The sequence below is a fragment of the Spodoptera frugiperda genome, chromosome 12, assembly GCF_023101765.2.
Source record: "Spodoptera frugiperda isolate SF20-4 chromosome 12, AGI-APGP_CSIRO_Sfru_2.0, whole genome shotgun sequence".
Taxonomy (NCBI): domain Eukaryota; kingdom Metazoa; phylum Arthropoda; class Insecta; order Lepidoptera; family Noctuidae; genus Spodoptera; species Spodoptera frugiperda.
In genome coordinates, this window is record NC_064223.1 from 12319776 (window position 1) to 12332830 (window position 13055).

Below are 13055 nucleotides of genomic sequence, written 5' to 3' on the forward strand. Positions count from 1 at the left end.
GACATTTAATTATTACTTAACCCAGTCTTTACTTCCTTAGCAATGGTTTTCAGTACAAAATCGTTACAAAGACTCTGAGACATTAAATGATTACTTAAACTATTCCTTAGTAACGATTTTGTTCTGAAAACAATTGCTAAAGACTGGGATAAGTAACTATTAAATGACTCTGAGTGTGGTTGTGAGGAATAGTTTAAGTCACAGAACATATAAAGAGAGTAGAAAAGAAATAGTTCCTGATTTGTATCAGAACGCGTGTCGCCGTTTCTCCCACCCTTTAATTTCACTACAAGCAAGAGACCAATGTCTGAGCGGATTACCCCCACAAATAAATAACACACATTTAAATCTCGAATTTGCTATTGGTTGTCACACAAACGCAATGACTGCATTTGACGTACACTCTAACACGCATAAAAACTCATGTATGCTAGGGCGAGACAAAGGTCGATTGTTGATATCGATAAAATTTAAGTAATCTTGTTTTTGTTTTACAAGTATTGTTGAATATTGTGAAATTGTATTCATGCGAAATAGAAACCAAGTAATAAAAGTAAAATAAATAAAAATTCATAACTGAATTTTAAAACCAATTTTATTACTCAATAAGTTAAAAATCAGTAAAAGATAAATAAATCATAGGCACTTTTGAACGTCAAAGCAAATATAATAATATTAATAACGTCTGTCTGTCGGTCAGCCCTCTAGTGAAGCTATTTGCTCGTTCCAAAGTGTAGATTCCTATGGAGAAGATCGAAGATCTGTTCGTTCGATCTTTTTCAATTAGATTCACAATACAATTCTTGATAACATTGCTTTTCTTTGCATCGATTGCTTGAACTATGTGAGAACAATGTAAAACTAATATTCAGTCAAAGCGATAGAAAAAAAACCTTAAGAACAACAAAATTAATACAGTCTGGAGCTGACCAGTCCCAGTTGACAGCGCTCGTTCACCAACATGACACGTACACCAGCACCGTCCAACTCAACCATGTTGCAGGGAATCGAACGATCCAATGCCCGTGCCACCGCCAGTGAGACCTTTGAGTGAGCATGACAACTCTAAGCTGACACAAATGCATTCTACTAGTCTAATTTAGCTAATTACAGGGCTCTCACATTTACAATAATCTGTATAAAGTACAGAACACATTGAAATAACATAACCATGTTATTTCATAATATAACCATATTATTTCATTTTTTAAATTTACGAAAGATGATATTTTAAATATCGCCATTTTTAGACAAAAAAACTGATTTAAAGAGACTAATTTAAAATTTTCTAAAATAAAATCAGTTTACTTACTGAATTACACATTGCGATATTGTGCGGATAAACGCCTAATTTTAAGTTTCTTTTCCCTGACTTTGTTATTATGTAATTATCAACATCGAAATGTTGCGAACGAAATATGCTACATTTAGTAGGAATCCAGGAGCCCATAGTACAGGTTTTCCTAGTTTGGGTTCCTGAATCCCACCACTTGTCATTTCAATTGTTTTAAACCTGGTCGTGTAACTTGCTACATAATTTATTATACTATTAATTATTATATAAGCTTAGTTTTTAAGACCAATGTCTGTATAAATATGGTGGAGATAAAAATATACGCAGTTTCTAATCTGTGTGGTGGAACTTGAAAAAAAAAAAATTAATTCTACCAGTTGTGTCAATCCACAATTTTGTTACACCTGGATCTGTTGGAAACCTAAAACATAATATTAAAATAAATCATATGTCACATTCTATAAAAAAATAAAAACATAAAACTCACTCAAAATCTATATTACTAATTAGTCGTAATAAATAATACTTATTATTTAAATTATAAAGTGTGCTATTGATTATAATAGACTGTATCATAGTAACAATCGACATTGATTACAAATTTGCCCAACACTATCGATGTCATAGATTTTGTGGAAATGAACTTTTGTTTCGGTACTCGGGACTCTCGCAATGGACGTCATACATTGCGCGATTGCTCACGTAGTGCAAGATTGTACTCATCTATCGCAAGCAATGTATTACTATTAGTCTGCTTGCAATTATATCGTTTTTGTCTATAAATTTCATAATACTAATGTTATAATTACAAATATCACACGTATTTTTATGTTTTTGGACTTACCGGTGAAAAGAAATTCCTTCTCGTGCTATGCTACACACCTGGTTTCTTTTCCGACACGTTATAATAGCGCAAGACGGCATAATATAATATTTTTGCGGAGATACGTACGCTGTCAAAACATGACAGCGATTGCTAGCCGGTAAGTATGGACATTTGAGCGTTATGACAGCGCGCAGTACGCCGGCTCGCACCCTCGGCACGCGTGGCCCGCCCACAAGGCCAATCCAGTCTCTTTCTTTTATCCATGGTTTAAGTAATCATTAAATGTCTCTGAGATTTTTGTCAAAATCAAAATCAAATCATTTATTAGCATAATACATGTCTAACTGAATATGTAAGAACAACTATTATGAGACAGCTTAAAAACTCGAAAACCTTACTTTTTAATAAATGTAAAGTATAACGAACCTTGTAAAATGTTTATAAATATCAAGTCTATCCCATTATCCACTCACCGTCACGCCCTCCGCCTTAATTTCTAATTCGGAGGGCGAGGTCCGAGGTCCACACGACCTTGAACTCCGGACCTTATTAATTACATTCAAATATCAAAGAAAGGAAATACGAGTAGAAACGTTTTGTTCCTTATATTTTCACGGTAAACGAAATGACCTTGAGGTTTTCTGATAGGGTGACGGGGTTAGGTTAAGCCATTATAGTCAATAATTCAATGGGGTTATAGTTGATTATTCAAGGGCATGTTTTACCTTGATTATAATGTAAGTCAAAGTGCGTTGTTATTCCTTGAAGCTGAATAGGGGTGTCATTATATAGCAATTTTTCGGTATTTTTCTATTAATTTGTTTGAGGCATTGTAATAGCGGTTGAGTCATTGATAACAACATTGTGTTTATAATCAAAATACATGTTATTAAAGAGTTTTCTTTGAAACCAAAAAACTGAAACTCACCCCCTATTACATGGGACTTTGACACAAACGGTGAAAAATGGGTGTACAGCGGCTCTATTGCCGCAATGCACCTCTGCCTACTACTTCGGGGATAAAAAAAGGCGTGACGACGATACCAAAAACTGAAGAGTCTCCAACGAGTTAGTTAAACTAAGGCAATATAGAAAGAAATAATGGCCTAGACATTACATTACTCTTAGACTGACATAAATCCACATGAAAAATATGAAGCAGCACTTTAAAAGGGCGGAGAGATTAGACAATCCTTGAAAAAAGTACCAATCTCAGTCTTATACGGATTAGAGCCGCAATATTTTACTCTCACAAAACCCTACTCAAGCTCTAGGGACTTTAACAAAAGAATTTTACAATCGTCACTAATTCGTTAAAACCGTCACGTCACTCCGATTTCTGTACACTTAGTACGAGTTTGTTTTATGGCGAACGAAAACGAAATGAAACGACGATTGGCCGGCACTAATGAACTAACCAATCAGAGCACCAATCGCGCTCTTGTTGAGCGTAAAGCAAACTCGTACTAAGCCCACATAACGCCTAGTACGAGTTTGTTTTACGTTAACATAATCGACACATTTATAACGTTCAGCGCTCCGATTGGCCTGCTCCAAGTTAATCAACCAATTAGACGGCTAAACACGTTTCGAACACTTTAATGTAAAAATAACTCGCATTATTCAATACTCAGAGCTAAAAGCGCGTATCTTTAGTGAAAAGACACGTTCGTCGTACGCAATACTTTTTAACAAACATGTACACTTAGCCGCCCGACTGCGAGTTGTGGAACTTGCGACCCGTTTTCCACGAAAGCATAATTTAGTTTTCGCATTCGCGAACCAGCTAATGTGCGGAAACGCGTGTCACATTCAACGTGTTTCGCTTAGCGTGACCCCGTAAAGTAAGGGTGTGTTCACGTGGAAATATTAGCGTAGCATATGTGAGCGGACGTTACATTAAAAACTGTCCGACTGGCCGCTTTTTAAGGTACGGTAGAGTAATAAATTCTCCTTGGACGTTGTTTTTGGGGTGCGCTGCGAATATTCGCTGCGTTATTGTTTTACAAAGTGAAGGTTTCTCTTAGCTCGCAGGGTAGATACGTTTGTTGTTTTATTCATCGACATTTTTAGATGACAGGACAAAATAATGGTTTTCAAAGGTGAGTTATTTATTTAGTGTCGCTAGAAATACATAAATGAAATAAATATGTGGAGGATGGCTATTGTTCCTGAGTGCGATATCTTGCCATCATACATGACAATGACATAATATCCTTGAGTTAAAAGTTCGGTTAGGTCGCTGCAGGGGGCGCAGTTGTGCCCCTTGCGTTGACACGGTTGCTGAGATGATGTGTATATTTATTATACTGAAATTTTCTTAATACAGACTAAACGATAGATAGTCAAAATGAAAACTACTTTCATAGGAAACAATCAGGTAATGGTCCTAACATCTCCTTAAACACAAATAAGTTCAAGAAAAACACTCCCATTATCAAAGCGTGACATACATACCGCAGCACCAAGTACGTGAAACTAATTGCGTCATAAAAGGCACATAAAACGGTTTTTCGGTTTTTAATCACGGCTGTAAAGGGGACGAAACTCCCCTTAGAGGGTCACCGTGTTTGTCCGGTGAAAAATACGGAGCAAACTTGTTTAAAAACTTGGAGAACCCTGGAGTAGCCCGGCGGGAGATCTTGTTATTCTTCCTCAGATGACGTAAATGATTGGAGGGCCGAGCTTGTTTTAAAACAATTATGAGTTTCCAAAGGTACTATTTACCTTTATTCTGTGTCCTTTTAAAGTTGTGATTAAGGATTAGGGCGACTAAATAAATAATTGTTTTAATTTGTGTTCTGTAAACAGTCAAAGCTGGCGTTGTTGGACTGGGGAACTTTTGGAGCTTGATAAATAGTTGTTTATTATATAGGTAAATTTTATTATAACTTTCGTGTGACATACGTGTTTATAGGTGATAAAATAGTATGTATTTAAAATACAGAGAAAGTGATCCCATGAGACTAGCAGTAGCAAATACTTTTCTAACCATATTCTGCAATATGAAAACTTTCTGACTCTCTACTCAATCTCAGCATACAGTTAAAGCAACAACTTTAAACGTTAGAGAGTTGCACCAACAAGTCCAACCACTAAGAATTGAAAAACTTTCTTTAATACAAACTTAAGAAATCCAAAGATGCCCTAGAGGCTACTTGGGTACAAAAGAAACAGTCACAATAACCACATAACCATGAATAAACTACTCACAACCCTAGAACGCCACCTTTCACGGTGTGGTAAATCTCACCCCCTTTACCTACGTGTTAATAGTCGATTACCTTTCTTTCTTTACCCCACAGTTCTTTTATTAAGACCTCATTGTACACCTTATTACGAGCAAAGTGACGTGTTACAGCGTGACCCATTTAAAGGAACACGCTATTTTACGTGCGTGACGTGAATCGGAGGTGGGGATAAAAGACCGACCTACGTTGTGGAGGGTTATATTATAGTGTTTTTGTTTATTATTGTTGTGTGATGATGTTAGGGATTTGGGCTGTGTGTCGTAAATTTTTGATTAAGGAGGTATATTGTTTGTTTAGAGTATATGAAATTGCTTTATACTGAAGGAAAGAAGAGGCAGTTTCGTTTTCACAATAATTGGGTTCAATAATCTGCGGTTGGCTGGTTGAGAATGCCATTAGCCTGCCTATGTTCATTTTGTACATAAGATGTTAAATAAATATATTATAAAATAAATATGATAAATATGATTGCAATAAAACTACCCAGGTTCAAGACCAATGTCGCTCTAGATCTATTATAGAAGATGTAGAGATTTAAACCAACATCATAGCTACTTTAAACTTGCCAATATCCGTCATCTTTCTCGTATTATTATCGTAACAAATTCCTTCTGTCAATATTATACTAGTAGCACTGTTTGTAACATTCCAACCATTCCCTTTCATTTTGTTACACAAATACATGCTATTTTACATGAGAGAAACATAACAATAAGTTCGTTCACACTACCGCCACGTGTGTCAATGTTTAGCTTTCGGTAATGGATGGCAAACTACTCAGTTACGGCTGAGATGCCTCAAGAGCTCAGCAAACAACGATAAAATACTTCTAGAAGACTGTAGTATGAAATAGGCTGTAGGACCATTATGATTCCTATATTTTTAGTAAGGCTATCCCGAGGCTAAGTAGCCGTTGTTAGGTTTCACATCTTGTTCACAATAAAATACATTTAATTTCAAAAATTACGATATAGAAAATGATGATGTAGTTTTATATACTCATATACAAAACCTGAGCCTATTTTTTATGTTGCCGGACTGTCAAATATTCTCTCAAATTTAAGCTTGCGACCCGAGGCTCAGTAGAGCTGATACCAGACCCGATTCGGAGCTGCAGACCACATAGCGGGTTACCGGGGCTCCGGCCCGAAGAGCAGGAGTAGAAACGGGGTGGTTTTTAGTCAGTAAGAGTATGATACTCCCTCTCGCCTCACCCAAGGCGATAAAAATCATTGGATGATTTTCCCACCTCAAAAAAATACTTACTGCCGCACTCAGAGACATTTCTTGATTATTTAAACTATTCTTTAGTAACGAATTTTTGTCTGAAACAGTTGCTGAGGACTGGGTTAAGTAACCATTAAATGACTCTGAGTGTGGCGGTTAGTCTTTCGGTACATGGTATCGTTATAGACTATCTTTAATACTTTCTTAATTATATTCTGTCGTAAATGTAACGTCAGCAGTAAGCCGCACCCACTGTCACTCAAATCTAATGGCACGAGGTTTAGAATACCGCGCTAAAACCATTTCAATGTCATAAATCATGCAGCTTTTAATATTAAATGTGTGTTACATAAAATACAAACATAACATTACACCCATTTTATTCCGAGGGGTAGAAGCGCCAATAGTAAGGTTTATTTACTTTGACTTTGACTTTTTAAATGCATAAGTCGGTAAACGTGCATACCGATCACTTGATGGTAAGCAATCGTCACCGCCCATGGACCCTAAAACATTTTAAAAGGCGTTAAATATAATTTGGAAAAAATAGTATATCAATGTCTACGGCAAGTGTTGATTCACGTCGGTTTTCTGTGCGGCCATCCAGTTCATTCGTGCCGAAGCATGGCTCTCCCATACTTAACTAGACTAACAAAAACTAAGTCAGAGATTGTGGAACAGACCCTAAATGTATCCTTAATTCATCGTTACTAAAACTCAAGTAGTATTGTTTTTTAATAGTCGAATATATAGGTAGCATAATACATACAATAGAGCGAGAATTATTACGTTCTCCTCACACAAGCTAAGTAAATTCCCTAAAGACCCATCTTGCACAAGTAAACGTTTATTCAATGTTTATTAAGAGAACGAATTTACTGGGAAAATAGCTCTTATTGCAATGTAAATAAGGTTAAACATACTTGGAAGCTGTTGTTGGCGTTGTTGATGCTGCACTCTGCGAAAGTGGCGTCCTCTAGTTCGTACTCGTCCCACAGTTGGCTCTGTAACAAATAATAGTGACTTTGTAATGAAGAACGTTTAGAACACATTATGTGGATACTAAAATTAAAAACAAACCATTTAAGTTCCTTAGATCAATCACTACTGTTTTGTTTTTGACAGATACTCTATAGAGTATTTATAGTTATACACAACTAATGTCCAACAATCGATCTTAATCCATTGAGATAGGTAATTGTTTTGATCGATAAGATGAAAATTATCTATTCGATCGATAAGATTCTAATCAGTTTTCGAAGACACTTTTGCGAAATACTCCCCATGTAAAATATCATCTTTTTTAATTATGGAAAGGCTTTACAGCCACTAGAGAATTCAAAACTATACCATTTAAAAAAATGGGCATGAGTTGATACATTATTAAAAGACGTAGAGGTTGCTTAGATTTGAGTATCTAAATTACAATAATTAAAAAACAGAAGTGGCCTAATTTCAACTTCTGATGAACAAAAACCATTCATCTATATCAAATGACATTTTCAACAATTCAGAAATTACATTATCACCTCAAAAACTCCGTGAAAAGATAAAAAAAATACATTATAATAATATCATTCCCCTTTGACGCTGTATTCGAATGTTAAAAGGTAAGAATTTTAATAAAAGATGTCCAACCGTCGTTTGTTTCTCTCCAGTAAAATTAAATTGCTCGCCATATTTTATTGCTATCGGGTTTCCAAATTCTTTTAAACGCAAGTTTGTGCTGAGAATGCTTTTGAAATTTTAAAACATCTTTTTTGAGAAAAATGTCTAGCAATGTTGTTTTTTCGAATGAGCTTTTATGTTGTTTTTAGGTATCTTTATAAATTAAAACAGTATGAAAAGTATTACAGCAACTATTATAAAGTTACAGTCAGATTTTCTGTTGAAAGAACAAACGAGTTTGCTCACCAAAATGTGAGTAAGAAACAGCACAAGCATTATGTAGCAGTGCGTCATGTTGTGTAGCACAATGCTGCTTATAAAACATGAGCTTCTTGGCAAGGCTTGAACGCGGGACGATCTTTGACCATCGTAAGAGTCTGCGGATGGCAAGCAAGGGTAACTCGCCGCCCGATCAGAACCAGACCCATCAGACCACCACAGATGGGGCCAGTAGGGCTGATGCCTCCGGGCTGGACTCCGACTCGAAAAGCAGGAGTAAGAGAGAACGAATAATTGTTCCACATGGGTCCCATAAACTCCATACTCTGTTGTCGCTCTTACGACTATTTTTACACCACTGAGTCCACAATTTGTGTTCATTAATTTAATAGTATTTTATTTCATCGATATCGATTTTAATCACATTATTATAATGACATGTGGTCAGCTGCCAATCAATTTCCAACCAGAAATAAAAAGTGTAAGGATCATTTTTTATCAAATGATACGCTTTACTTGTCAATGTCAAATTCATTAACTCTATTTTGTTGTAACCTGAATAATCATACCTAATAGCTAAATAGCTATAAGGCTACCTATATGTAAATAATAATACATATTCAAATCAAATTCGCTATCCATTCAACTACCTTATCTGTTCGTTTATATGACATTTGATAGCACAAACAATGCCGTGTCATACGCATAATCTATCGGAATACGAATGACACAAGTCACCTCGAGTGACACAATCGGCCCGCATCGTATTGTCAACGATACGCAAACAATCAGATGGGAGTCAATGTGATACGCATTGGCGTAGCAGTCACCTAAGCCTTTCACTACGACTCTATATATAAAGGCATGATATTGTGTCTGTCTTGTTGATATGCCTTAACTGAATAGATCAAAACTGTTATGTCTTAACACGGTAAGCAGAAATGTGAGTATAACTATAGGAGCATTGTGATCCTATGTGCACTTCAAGGTATTAGGCTAGCCGCACACACTCAATAATATTGTCAATAAAGTACGTATTGTCAATAATATTGTGTGTGTGCGACCTGTATTGCGGTATTGTTCAATAATATTGTAGATTATCCAGAAATTCTGATTTTGTCACGTCAATATCGGGGGGGGCAGGGGTATTGTCAATAATATTGACGTGTGCGGGCGCGCAGCAATATTTTAGTTGAGGAAAAGATTTCAAGGCAGGCGGACGTTCGTGTTATTTGTTCAAAATGGAAGACGAAAACAGTTTCCAAAGCGAAAATAGTGTTGATACTGTTGATAATATACTCGGCGTCACAAAAATCGCACCTCTTTAAAAGTTCCCTTCATAGTCATTTTAACCCTATTAATCAATGGCAGACATATGACTGTAAGGTATCATTGGAAAGGCAATTCATTTAAGTTTAAGAATAAATCAATGGATTTGGTTTTTTGTTTAGCAGGGAATAAAAAAAGCAAGCAAATGCAAATGATTAAAAAGTTACATTTTATTTTATCAGCAAATAAGTCCTTAAAACAACTTAAAACCTAGTGTTACCCTCCCTAGCCCTGATGACTGCTTCCATGCTTTCTCTCATGGACGAATTAATGTGACAACAGTCTCTTGAGGAATGTTATCCCATTTTGAATATTTAGACAACATTTTTTTAACGTTACGTGCTGATGAGATCTGTTATGTTTAGGAATTCTAACTGTTGTTAATTTAAAGGTTGTTAAACGTACTTTCAATTGATACCAATATTAATAAGGTGTAATGTATTCGTTACTGGCGGGACATGTTTTAAACTTAAATTTTCCAAGAGGTGCGATTTTTGTGACGCCGAGTGTTGTACCCTTACGGAAAAACATTATTTGTCAGTGTTTATTAAAACATGGGAAACTTATCCAGAATTATGGAATACATCGTGCAAAGCATATCGTGATACAGTTAAGAAAAATAATACGCTTGATAAGTTGCTCAAAATTTATAAAAAGAAAAACAAACCAAATAGTATATGAGAAGACGTAAAGAAAAAAATTAATTCCCTACGAACAAATTTTCGGAAAGAATTAAAGAAGATTCACAAATCGAAAAAGAAATCACAAATTCACTCGTAGTTCATTTATTAGATTTAAAGTGATTTAACTCAGCTTTTTTTCTCATCCAGTCCTTAATCCATCGTTTCTTTCTTGTTTGCTTTTTTTAGTTAGTAAAATTAATGCAATACTCAATGCAACGACTTATTTCTTTCTTTCCATTATGTTCAACGTGCGCACATGAATCTAGCTGCGGATCGACTGAGTCAGATTGTACCATGAAAAATTGACAATAATATTGTGTAGTGTGCGGGGATCATTTTATTGATGAAGATATTGACAATCTTGCATTGACAATATTATTGAGTGTGTGCGGCTAGCCTTTATTTATTTATTTTATTTATTTATTATCATAAGGCACGTCAACAGAATAAACACCAACATTAAAGAAAGACAAGATGAAGACACAAGATCATGTGCTTATGCCAATTATAGACATGCACGACATTTACATTATTAACACAGTTAGATGACATAAATATTAATATAAAATTAATATAAAATTAAATACAATGCAATTAACAATATCTTGTACTTAAGTCTAATAGGAACTATAAAATTAAAAAATACTTTAAAATAACACAAAAACAGAACAGGAAAATTGAAATAAATATAACATTATAAAATTAAAGACAAGTAACATAACATAATTAATAAATTAATAGTTAAATTGGAACATTATTCATATTCTTTTTAATTATTTTGGATCGGAAAAGAGCGGGTCGGTCGTGATAAATGTCCAGATCGTATAATCGCCAAAACTGGTTGTATGTGGATGTTAATCTAACCACGGGGGCACGCGATCCCAAGTTTGTTCTAGATCTGGGGACACTAAAGAAGGACTGAGATATTCTCCTGGCATTCGGTCTTGGAACAGATATCCCTATGCGATCCAAGAAACCATAACATAGAGCAGAGTTCTTAACGACTTTTTGAAGAAAAACCAAATCCAACATTTGTCGCCTCCGCTGGAGGGTTTTCATCCTGAAGTGTGATAATCTATCATTGTAGGGGCATCTGGCACTGATTCCAGGACTAATGTACGCTAGATGTCGGGTGAAAGACCGTTGGATTGACTCAATCCGTTGCGTGTGTACAGCATACTGAGGATTCCAAATAACGCTACCAAATTCAAGTATGCTACGAACCAATGAATTATACAGTAATATTTTTGATGAAATACTTTTAAAATCCCTAGTATTCCGCAAAATGAAGCCCAACATTTTAGCAGATCTTTTGACTGTGCTATCGTAATGTGGTATAAAACTAAGTTCAGAGTCCAAGATTACCCCCAAATCCCGTACTACTTGCGTGACATCTATCACATCATTATTAATATGGAATTGAGTTGGTGTGATTTTTTTCTTTCTAGTGAAGCGGATATGTTGGCATTTTCCCGCATTTAACTTCATATTATTTCTAATGCACCACATATAAATGCGGTCGAGATCAGCCTGCATCAACTCCATATCAACTTTTGAGTTTATTTGCCGCGATATTTTCATATCATCGGCAAAAAGCGAACAATTACAGTTGTGCACCTCCTCAACAATGTCGTTTATAAATAGTAGGAACAGCACCGGACCCAAATGGGAGCCTTGTGGAACACCGGAGCTGGCGAGATAACTCCTGGATTCGTGACCATTAACTACCACAGCATACTCACGATCAACGAGATAAGACTCGAACCAGCCTAACATAGTTCCGTAGATCCCATACTGAGTCCGCAGCTTCCCAATGAGGATTTGGTGATCAACTCGATCAAATGCACTGGCAAAATCGGTATAAACAGAGTCAGTTTGTTGGCCGCTATCAACACTCTCAAATATTGGCGTAATGTAAGAAATTAAGTTTGTGTCCACCGATTTACCCACCTGAAAACCATGCTGTGCTATATTAATATGTGACTTAGTAATCTTAGTCAATATTGGACAGATTAAGGACTCAAAGACTTTAGAAAAGCACGACAGTATTGATATGGGTCTGTAATTTTTTACGTCACCGTTATCCCCCTTCTTAAAGACCGGAACTATGCGTGCCAACTTCCATTGTCGGGGAAAATAACCGGTGGAAAGCGATTTATTATAGATTTCCGTGAGAGGATAAGACAGAGCAGCAGCGCATCGTTTGATGAAGATCGGTGGTATTCCATCGGGCCCCGCACCTTTGTTTGGATCCAAGTGCTTCAAGACCAATACAACCTCTGCCTGAGACAAGAGTACTGAAGAAAAATTATTTGATTCGCAAACAGACAACTCATTAGAAAGAACACCTGAAGGGGGATTGTTTTTGATGAATTGGTATAGATAGAGCTAAAGTGAGTTGCAAATAAGTTGGCGATATCGGAGCTATTTGAGGATGCAAACTGTTGACCAATATGCATGGTTGTAGGGATACCTGTACCCGACCTTTTATGTTTGATGTAGCTCCAGAATAATTTTGGATTTTTCTTCAAGTTACATTCAATGGACCCTATATATTT

General features: G+C 36.0%; 2 protein-coding genes across 2 annotated transcripts in view; one reads left to right on the top strand and one right to left on the bottom strand.

Moving 5' to 3' along the window:
* The window catches only part of LOC118262730 (diacylglycerol kinase eta), a 46480-nt gene extending 38869 nt beyond the window's left edge, over positions 1 to 7611 (bottom strand). The window contains 1 exon segment of the mRNA XM_035574300.2: positions 7522 to 7611. The gene's annotated coding sequence lies outside the window, so the exon portion shown is untranslated.
* LOC118262624 (carcinine transporter-like) overlaps positions 1 to 13055 on the top strand; it is a 284870-nt gene that overhangs the window by 235937 nt on the left and 35878 nt on the right. The gene's annotated exons all lie outside the window — the stretch shown is intronic.